This window comes from Haliotis cracherodii, unplaced genomic scaffold, assembly GCF_022045235.1.
Source record: "Haliotis cracherodii isolate W230 unplaced genomic scaffold, xgHalCrac1.p SCAF_15, whole genome shotgun sequence".
In the NCBI taxonomy this organism is placed as follows: Eukaryota; Metazoa; Mollusca; class Gastropoda; order Lepetellida; family Haliotidae; genus Haliotis; species Haliotis cracherodii.
This window is the reverse complement of record NW_027266270.1, coordinates 35116149-35127818: the sequence shown is the minus strand read 5'-3', so window position 1 is coordinate 35127818 and position 11670 is coordinate 35116149. Positions and strand designations below refer to the sequence as shown.

Below are 11670 nucleotides of genomic sequence, written 5' to 3'. Positions count from 1 at the left end.
TTGAAGTGGTCCCCCGATGCGCTGAAGATTGAAGTATCAAATCCCCTGTACTTTGGTGTACACTTCCATTTTCAGAAGCCCAGGTGCCATATTGAAAACATAATGAAAATGGTGTTTGTGTGTTTGTGTGTTTGGGGTGCATTGTGTAGATTAGTGAAATATGGAACTGCTTCAGGTATGGGGATATTTGAGAGTCGCTTATTTTTCAATTATTACAATTCTTGGCGAACATAGGATGCGTTTATGTACATTTATCTACCTTGCTGCAATTCTTCCATGAACAGGAATGTATAGTGTATAGTCCATATTCATTGCGCCAGATCAGAAATATTGTTCAAAATAGACTTCAAGCCAACATACAAATAATCAGAAAGCCGAAATCGCACGCTACAGAAGCTGTTATTTTATGATACGTTTTGCTGGACATACGGGGGCGGTCGGGTAGCCTCGTGGTTAAAGCGTTCGCTCGTCACGCCGAAGACCCGGGTTCGATTCCCGACATGGGTACAATGTGTGAAGCCCATTTCTGGTGTCCCCCGCCGTGATATTGCTGGAATATTGCTAAAAGCGGAGTAAAACCATACTCACCCATACTGGACATACTTGCTGACCATATGGGTAGAGTATCTTGTGGCAGAAGAGTGTAGTTGAGAAGCACACATGCGGCTTGATCATCGCTCAGAACTCCATTATACGATGTGAAATTGATACGTAAGACCCTATTACATCAGAACAGACAGAAGGACATATCGTATTTTATTACCCACGTGGTGAAGATCCAGTGGTAAGCTACGCGTTGGGATTTCTGTTTCGGAAACAGAGGAATGAAAGCTTAGTATGTATGGTCTTATACAATATCTTCTCGCAAACCGCGCCTTTCAGCAGAACTGTCCCGGGTTTGTTCCCAGAACGACCTTGCAGTTTGGACACTTGTGAACGGCGTCTTGGGTAGACTCCATGCACAACGGAATGAAACAGCCGATAACACCTCTGAAATAATAATTTCGCTAGATAGATAGAATATTGATCTTTCTTTAGTTATATTTATTGAAAATTCGTTTCAAAAGCAAAGAGACTTGATCTACGTCATAAATATATCTAAAGACTGGTACAAAGTGGTCTTCACTTAAAAATGTCCTCAAATAAGATAATTAGTAAAAAACAGTTTTGGAATTCGGAACAAAAAATAAACAGACAAATTCCTTTCGCCCACCCGCTCCCTTGCTGGTTGAGGTTGGAGATGGGAAGCACAAGATATGAACGGCATCTTAGGGACCACTTCATATATACAAAGGACATAAGTGAATACTTGTTAATCCGGGCGATTTCAATGGGAAAGGTATTTATAAATAAAACATCTTACAAAAATGAACAGGATAAAGGACTCACAGAATGAAGCAAAAAATGCATGCTGCTCGCCAGGTTGCGTCGCCGTAGACCATTTCCACCGACGTCACGATCGATGCTTGACAAAACTGGCAAGTAAGGCTTATTGGTACCCTTGGAAACATGACAAGGGCTCCGTGAAGACCCATGTTGACTGTGGTAACGTTCAGCTGCTGCTGTTGCTGCTGCTGGGGCATTAGTTGTGGAACCGTTCCTTTTATGATAACGTTTTTATATATATATTGATACATGTGCATGTAGAAAAACTGCACAACATTGTGCAATGCAATGTCAGCGTAATACAATGCCTGTACCGCCAGCATTTGTTTATGGTTTGGCTAACCTGATAAATCATTGTTTTACTTTAGTTTTGCCAGGGTCACTGACTATTTACAGTTAGGGAATGAGAACATGATGCAGGTGTTTTCATGATAAGTATTTTGTCCACACAGAAAAGTGACATCAAAACCATAATCAACCTGGCAAAACAATATTCAGACGAGGAAGGGTAACTCTTCCTCTAAAAAATCCGGACATACTTGTCATTGATAGAAATAATATTTACCGGGCTTACTTATCTCCCCGAATGATAAATCCATCACACCTTATGTTAAAAGACCCTCAAAATATTAATTATGTGTTCGTGCCCGTATTAGAGGTGGTGTATTTCTAATCTGACACCCTCCACAAAAGGATATAAACCCGGGTCGTTCAATTTTCACAATTTCACAAGCTTCACAATGTCTGGCTTGTCTAACCATGCACGGGTGGTTACTCCATGAGTCAGTCCCACCCGAGTAGTCACAGACCTGTATAATTTGTTTGGGAGCGATTATCAATGGGAATAGGGGTGTTTAGGTTGGGATAAGTTAAGATAGTGCTACAATATAGAGATTAATACCGGATAATGTTTTGTTTTTTCAATTAAGAAATGTAAGTGGACTAAGATAGTTTGACAATATAGAGATTAATATCAGATAAAAGATTGAAACATTTAGTACTGGGATCAGATTAATTACATTAGTTTTCAATAAGAACTGTAAGTGAATTAAGTAACTAAATGAGTTGAGGCTTATAGTTGGAGTACGGGTGAACATAGCTAAGATTTGGAATGGAGTGTTGCAAGTTTTGCAAGTGGGGGACTTGTTTTAAACATATGGGACGTTATTACAGTTCCTAAAACACCAATTTCTGCCTAACAACCATGTCTCTTCAGTCCTCCAATACGATGATAAGTTATGGCAAATGCTCTAGCACAGTTATCTTTCCTCCCTAACCTTCATGGTAGTAGATGTGTGTATCATGCTGGCTACAAGTATTCTGTGCACAGAGAGAAGAACGGCCGTGTGTACCGGAGATGCACAGACAGGGGACACTGAGATCACGCCAGTACCCGGCATCTATCTGCAACTAGCAGCCCTCACGAAGGATCAAGCCAGTGAAAAACTTCTGCGAAACGCCACCCACGTTGATGCAATGAGGACATCAGACAAGAGTCTGATCACCTATACAACAGTATTCCAACTTATAAAAGAAAAAGCCGACACAAACTTCAACGTGAGACCCGACATTTTCTTTCATGCTTGTGGTGATGAGTCCTGCCTAATATTTGTTGATAACCATTTTACTCACGTGCTAAGACAGATCAAAGAATTGATGAAATAAGATATAAATGTATTTTGTTTTATTTTTGTGCACTCCTGTTAACAGTAAAATAGGTTAATCAGCATGTCTGCTTTGTCTTACCTACCGGGTCCGTAGTGTTGTGAAGGGGAAGGGAGGTTGTCAGCCATGCTGCCTTTAGATTGAGGGTGCTGTATACCTACCAGTCCCGTAGTTGGGTGGCGGGCGAGGGAGGTTGTCAGCCATGCTGCCTTTATACTGAGGGTGTTGTATACCTACCAGTCCCGTAGTTGGGTGGCGGGCGAGGGAGGTTGTCAGCCATGCTGCCTTTATACTGAGGGTGTTGTATACCTACCAGGTCCGTAGTGTGGTGGAGGAGAAGGGAGGTTGTCAGCCATGCTGCCTTTAGACTGAGGATGCTGTATACCTACCAGTCCCGTAGTTGGGTGGCGCGCGAGGGAGGTTGTCAGCCATGCTGTCTTTATACTGAGGGTGTTGTATACCAACCATTTCCGTAGTTGGGTGGCGGGCGAGGGAGGTTGTCAGCCATGCTGTCTTTATACTGAGGGTGTTGTATACCAACCAGGTCCGTAGTGTGGTGGAGGAGAAGTGAGGTTGTAAGCCATGCTGCCTTTATACTGAGTGTACTGTATACCTACCAGTTCCGTAGTGTGGAAGAGAAGGGGGGTTGTAAGCCTTGCTGCCTTTAGATTGAGGGTGCTGTAGACCTACCAGGTCCGTAGCGTGGTGGAGGAAAAGGGAGGTTGTAAGCCTTGCTGCCTTTAGACTGAGGGTGCTGTATTCCTAACAGGCCCGTAGTTGGGTGGCGGGCGAGGGAGATTGTCAGCCTTTCTGCCATTAGACTGCGGGTGCTGTATACCTACCAGGTTCGTAGTATGGTGGTGGAGGAGGGGGGTTGTCAGCCATGCTGCCTTTAGGAGGTGGAGTTGCTGTAGACATCGTAGATCACTGAACGCCGGGACTCCCTTTAAAAAGGATGTACAAGAGATAACATTTTTTTTAGCAATATTTCTGTAACATGAAAAACTCATGGATGACTTAAAGGAAGTGATATGAATCGACAGAGAGAATAGTTTAGCAATGCACAACTAAAACATAAGCCAAACCGCACTTTTGTCCCAGTGTCTTTAGTCGAGGCAGAATTGCGTCCATTTAGACGTCATGTGCAGTTGATCACAGATTCTAACACCTGATTCTAACTGATTATGACCCTTGGTTTGCCAACGCCACATACAACGTCACATCACTCACACTCATTACGTCAATATTTCATTCCAACTTTCACCATTAAATCTAAGCTCCTTAAGAATTGTGTCTATCTGGATGAGGCGAGATAAAAAAAATATACATCACTCACTCACCGAACAGGTGACGTTTTGAGAATTATAACCCTTCAAACAAATAGTTGCAGGAAAGCTGTCTCTGGTCCTACATGTTCGGAGTAAATGCCACTGGTAAATCATCTTTTTTTCTAAATCGGCATAATAGCTTAGCTGTCGCGTAGTGGCAACCTAGCTGTCGCCCTATTACAACTCAGCTGTCACGTAAAAAGGTAGCTACGGCGTAATTAAGACTCGGCTCTCCCGTAATCACGACTTGGCTACTACGTTATTACAACTTAACTATCGAGTAATTACAAGTAAACTACTGCGTAATAACGAGCTAACTATCATATTTTGCCATACTGCTTCTTCAGGATTACGAATTGCACTCCAAAGAATATCCGAAGGAATAGTCACAATACGTGGTGCAGTGTTGGAAGGTGAGACATGAAATATAAAATCTATGCTGAGCAAAGAGGTGAGAGTATCTTCATGCCTGGGCGGTGTAGCTTATGAGGTTTATAACTTACGACTAATAATTGCATATTTATATCAAACTGTATGATTATTGGCATGACCGTTAGTTACGTATAGCTTTTCCAAATGGGTTCTTATCACATACGGACCAATCAAAATAACTGTATGGCGTTTTCCCCTTGGTTCATAGCTAACAATGAACGGTGTGGACACCTACCGCCTTTCGCCAGTTGATAAATGTCCAAGGACCCAGGGCTGTATTGTAATATTTTGGGAATGAGGCTAACATAGTAAACAATGTGAAAATGAAGAACTATGTACACAAGAAGGAATAGGAATCAATACAACACATTTAAGTATTCGTAATGGTGTCCTCCACATGTCTACCATAACATTTTGCAAGCTACACTAAGGACTTGTACCCGGTAACGCCGATCAAACAACTTTTTTAATGAAATCTTCGAAGAAAGTGCATGGTCGATTGTATTTCAATAGTTGTGAAATGTAGACACCAAAAGCAGGAGCTGCTGGATACTGCTTGGCATAAAGAGAAATTAAAGTTGACTATTGTCAAATAGAAGTAATCCCTAGTCTTATGGTTATTTGTCGTCACTGAATTGTTATGCTCAGATCTAAATTCGAAACAGTACATCCAGACGTTCATACGTCTGACAATTACTGCAATTAATGTGACGTAGACGTTACATCACAATGGTACCCAATACCAGTGGGGCGGTCGGGTAGCCTCGTGGTTAAAGCGTTCGCTCGTCACGCCGAAGACCCGGGTTCGAATCCCGACATGGGTACAATGTGTGAAGCCCATTTCTGGTGTACCCCGCCCTGATATTGCTGGAATATTGCTAAAAGCGGGGTAAAACCAAACTCACTCACTCACTCACTCAATACCAGTGAGTTGAAATGGGTTAAACGTCGCATTCACGATTATTGCATATATTCAGCGTGTGACGTATTAGCAAAAGTGTGAGCTACTCTCAGAGAGGCACACAACAATATTTTTTTAATTTGACGTTTACACGATATACGTCTTTTCCATTGGACGAGAGGTCGGTCACATGACCGCGAAATTGACGTTCATAAGTGTATGAACGACACAATTTGATGGTCATACGTTTTTCACAAGACCGTATTCTTGAAATGACGTAAACACTGACGGACAATTTCCACATTCCTAGTGAAAACCATGGGATTTCCCTAGCGCGAAAACATACATAAGCGTTCTTTCTGGACATTTAGGCAGCATGGTATCTCAGAGAGCTAGCACTATAAATCGGCATCAGTCCGGACTAGTACAAGCAGCCACACACACACGCACGCGCACGCGCACGCGCACGCGCACGCACGCACGCACGCACGTACACACGCACGCACACCACACACACACACACACCCGGGGAGCCGCGTCATACCAAGAGACGTTAAAAGATGGTACTTGTTGTTACCCTATCTGGCGCTCGGCATTAAGGGGCTAAAACAAGGACTGGTCGGCTCGGAGTCAGTATACTGTGTCTGAGTGGGGTATTCATGTTAAAATGCGGCATGGTACCTCAGTGGGCTAGCACTATAAATCGGCATCAGTCAGGACCAGTACAAGCAGCCACACAAACACACACACGTACATGCACGTCGCTATATAATTGCCATAATCTTGGACGCGACGTTAAACCCCATTTCACCTCACCTTCAATCTTGGTCTCAGCGTTTCAGTAACTATACATTGAGAAACGCCAGAGAGCTTGACTGCATGATTTTCACGAATTTCCTCGCTACGGCCCATCCTAAAGACCAAACGAAGAAATGCACAATGTCATCCAAACTATCGTTGTATCGACTCGATCCGTGTCTAGGCTGACAGTGACCGTCTCTAGCAATCTATGAATTTATCTCAGTGTCTGTTTGACGCATCTTTAATCATCTTTCAATGATCGGCCAGTTGATCAAAGATGACCAACCCATGTAACTGCCACAGGTTCATTAACAACTTCGGAAATCTCTTGCGTCACGTTTATCGTGTCGGTCATTTTGACGTCTTGTACTTGATGTAAATGTATTACGACGCGCTGTCATTGTGACCGACTTACTGAGGTAGTTCTTTACAGACCTTTCTCATCTAATGGTGATATTATTCGAATATGTGTTGCGCAAGATGTTTCGGAAGAGCAAATTGTGCATGCATACGCTCATGTCACCTCTCTTTTTGAGGAACTATTTTATTCCGCGATATAGCTGGTTGTTGTATGGCTGTCAGTGTAAACATGAAGTCATACGTACTAAATAAAATTGTGTTTGAATCTTGGTCTACATCCTTTGAGGTAGGAAATTGTGATAAAAAAATATAAGAATTGCCTTTCGCAAGCTCCGAAGTTCATAAAGTTTGGCCCTCACTCTATGTAGGTTCATACTCCAAGGAATTCACACAAAGTGAAGGTCAATTCTGAATTGTTGAAGGATATTGGGTGACACTTGTCACTTGAAACGGATGTATTCATGGATAAAGGAATAATTAAATAAATAAATCAAATTAATACAACACGTAATCTGTTTTGGCTTTTCCCCATTTTCCAACTCCGTATCCAACTTAAACACAAACAGGAGTGACGGGCGTGAGAGGTAGTAATTGGTCGTCACTGAGCAACAATGAATGTGTATTGTAACAGAAGTGTGCGTGTGTGTGCGTGTTTGTGTGTGTGTGTGTGTGTGTGTGTGTACTTGTGTGTGAGAGAGACCGTGTGTGAGAGAGAGAGAGGGACACCGTGTGTGTGTGTGAAAGAGAGACACCGTGTGAGAGAGAGAGAGGGACACCGTGTGTGTGTGTGTGTGAAAGAGAGACACCGTGTGTGAGAGAGAGAGGGACACCGTGTGTGTGAGAGAGAGACACCGTGTGTGTGAGAGAGAGAGAGGGACACCGTGTGTGTGTGTGAGAGAGAGAGAGGGACACCGTGTGTGTGTGAGAGAGAGAGAGAGAGGGACACCGTGTGTGTGTGAGAGAGAGACACCGTGTGAGAGAGAGAGAGGGACACCGTGTGTGTGAGAGAGAGACACCGTGTGTGTGAGAGAGAGAGGGACACCGTATGTGTGTGAGAGAGACACCGTGTATGAGAGAGAGAGGGACACCGTGTGTGTGTGAGAGAGACACCGTGTGTGAGAGAGAGAGGGACACCGTGTGTGTGAGAGAGACACCGTGTGTGAGAGAGAGAGGGACACCGTGTGTGTGAGAGAGACACCGTGTGTGTGAGAGAGAGAGGGACACCGTGTGTGTGAGAGAGACACCGTGTGAGAGAGAGAGAGAGGGACACCGTGTGTGTGTGAGAGAGACACCGTGTGTGAGAGAGAGAGAGGGACACCGTGTGTGTGTGTGAAAGAGAGACACCGCGTGTGTGTGAGAGAGAGAGACACTGTGTGTGTGCGTGTGAGCGTGCGTGCGTGCACTTGTACTAATCACGGTTATATAGTACTAGCGAATGCCACAGCTTAACACAAATGCCCGGAAACGTTACACTGACTCCATGCAAACCAGTCCTTGTTTTGTTTTAATGCCGAGAGCCAGAAAGGAGAACGTCTTTTGCTACGACGATGCTGGGGATCGAACCCCACCTTCCGCTCTCCGGGTAGACCACGGAGGAGATCGTAGACAATGAAGAATTCAAGTATCAGCACGACACAGAAGACTTCAACAGTTTTGTTTTAGAATAATATGGCCCTATATTTACCTAAAAGAGACGTGTAATTTGATAAAGCTGCAGGTTTATACTTAGAGTATTTGTACAGCGATAACATTGTTACCTCTACCAGGAAGTATTGATATGCACACAAGAATGCTTAAATGACTCACACTCAAACAAATATAACCTAGTTTAGATTGTTAGTTACATGGCGACGCCTTGTAAATAATGGGAATAGGTAGATATACTGCATATCAAACAGGGTTCAGATTACTCTATAAGCAAACATACAGTCCCCTGCAGACTGTCGCAATAAATACTTTTAAATTTATGTGTGAAGAATCTCACATTTGCCTGCAAACACGTTTATCTTACTTTTCTCGGGGATGAATTACAAACACACCTGCAATAAACATTGCACATTTATAAAACTAAAAAGTTTGATCATGAAGACTTGATAGTTGTTTACTCGTGTTGACTTTCTGTATGTTTTTGTTACCTAACACTTAGTCCGGTCCTTGTTGACGTACACATAAGAATTGTACCTATCCCATCGATGACAAAATAAACGTGCACTGAAGTACTACCGGGGCATCTAAATCAGGGTACGGATTTATGCACTGAATATGCAGCCAGTAAGACGGTCCCCTGCCTTCAACATGACACAATGTTGCAGCCTAATCTGATGTCTGTATTACCAATAGCGGCTTCTATATGCCTTATCCTTGGCTCTTCATAAATGCAAATTAGTATAACACACACTTGGTTTAGAAGTGTACTTAACATCCTTGATTGGGTGGTAGATCTGGTCAATAGCATAATCAGGTGAAATGGGGTCACGTTTAACATTATGGCAAATAATATAATATATGTGTGAGTGTGTGCGTGCGGCGTGTGTGTATGTGTGTACGTGTGTGTGTGTACGTGTATGTTAATATAACAGTACAGTGAAGAGACACAGATACCACATAGGGCAACTGTAACTAGTAAATATAAACGTCAATGCCAGTGGTTAATCAGTCTCTAACTAGTTGCTTAATATATAATGTATTCAGCAAACGTTCGTCGTATCCCCATAATCATTAAAAGCCTCCTCCAGGAATCACTCTTAATCCCCAGGGCTATCTATAAATGTCAGTCAACACCCTCTTACGTTGCCGGATCTTACTATGTACATGTACGTGGTTCACTGACCTTGCCCTATGTCATGTAATACATTGGTGTCCCCCGTCTTGATATTGCTGGAATATTGCTATAACGTAAAACCTCATTCACTCACTCACTCATGTAATCTATCAACCAACAAAATCTGATCGACATGTTATAACAGAGACCGGCCCAGATCATCGACAGGAGCGGAAGGATTGCACGGCTAATCCTGGCGTCCATTACGGCCTTCAGCAACGACTACCTCGACGATGAAGAATCCCAGTCCGACTTCCTGTAAGTGTATAAGTGACAGAAACATTTTTCACCAGGTAATAATATTAATAAACCTGGCTGCTGTAATCTTCATCTGCTTCATCTCTGCTTTTCTCTTCCGTGGTCCCTGAGCTACCAATCAAGAACGTCATATGGTGGAGAACCCATGCTTTTGGGTTCTTCTGCAGGTGCGTCCAGGACCCAGTTCCACAAAGCGATCGTAGCGCTAAGACAATCGTCACCCCCATACTTTAATATAGACTCAGGACATTAATAGTTGAAGTGAAATGGGGTTTAACGTCCATGATTATGGCACTTATATAGCGACGTGCATGTACGTGTGTGTGTTTGTGTGGCTGCTTGTACTAGTCCGGACTGATGCCGATTTATAGTGCTAGCACACTGAGATACCATGCCGCAGTTTAACATGAATACCCCACTCAGACACAGTATACTGACTCCGAGCCGACCTGTCCTTGTTTTAGCCCCTTAATGCCGAGCGCCAGACAGGGTAACAACAAGTATCATTTTTTATCGTCTTTTGGTATGACGCGGCCGGGGATCGAACCCCTGACCTTCCGCTCCCCGGGCGGACGCTCTACCACTAGACCACCGAGGCGGTTAGAAGTTTAATTACAATAATAATGATAATAATAATAATAATAATAATAATAATGATAATAATAATAATAATAATAATAATAATAATAATAATAAATAAATAAATAAAAAGTCCGTTTATTCTGCGCCAGATTCCATTCACCAAGTTAATGCCCATGACGCTACATAGTTTTAGCAAATAACGCTAATGAAAGGGGAGTAGAGTTGATTGTGTTGTCTGAAAAGGTGTGTTTTCAGATGAGCCTTAAAGGATGAAGGCGATGGCGACAGCTTAAGATCAAAGGGTAGTTTGTTCCATAGCGAGGAAGCGCAGAACTGGAAAGATCTCTGACCAAAGGTTTTGAGATGGGTTTCCGGGACTTGTAACAGGTGGCTAGTCTGAGGACGGAGAAATCTGTAAGGCTTGTATTGAGACAGTAGTTCGGTGAGATATAATGGGGCTGTTTCCATGTAGCATTTGTAGGCTAGGGTTAGAGTTTTGAATGGGCCGCGGGATTGAATGAATGATGGATAATGTTGAAATAAATGAAGGAAAAGTAATCTTACCTTGTGTACCAAAGAGGTAAATACGGAATACAGTTACACTGCACCTCCTACCAGTACGGCTCCGACCAGATAGTGAGCATATGCAGCTATGTTTAGCCTGCTGTCGTCAAGGTTCTACTGGTACACAGTGTAATCAATACATGCTATTGCAAGGGCACTTGTTTTTATGCTACCAGATAACAGAGGGAACAAACTGTTAGCCTACCCTGTAATCTATGGCACCTTAAAGGCAAACTTTTTGCAGCCAGTAGCAGTTCAAAACGTCAACGCTAGAATATGACCAGTGTCGATTCCATTGGGATTAAAGGTCAAAATGATGATGAAAATTATACGAAAAGATCACTAAGCATCTTCAATATGAATAGATAACCATGTACTTGTGTGGAAATGTCTGTATCAAATGTCTCCTCATCATGAGTCTAAGGCGCAACGATTCGCTGTGCAAAGTTGCGTCCCTTGGGCTCGCCAGAAACCTATGATTGTGGGTTCGAATCCTGGTTCGCCCAAATTATGTTTCTAGGTTTGTCTGCACCATACACGTGCTCGTGGGTTTCACCGAAGTGGTAAAACGT

At 43.0% G+C, this 11670-nt stretch overlaps 1 long non-coding RNA gene across 1 annotated transcript; it reads right to left on the bottom strand.

The window, feature by feature from the left end:
• Window positions 1-784: 784 nt before the first annotated feature.
• Window positions 785-11164, bottom strand: LOC139462099 (uncharacterized). The gene is made up of 4 exons (XR_011653012.1): window positions 11099-11164; window positions 3894-3995; window positions 1390-1600; window positions 785-990 (listed from the first exon to the last, which is right to left on the bottom strand). It is a non-coding gene; the product is annotated as an uncharacterized lncRNA (long non-coding RNA).
• Window positions 11165-11670: the final 506 nt, after the last annotated feature.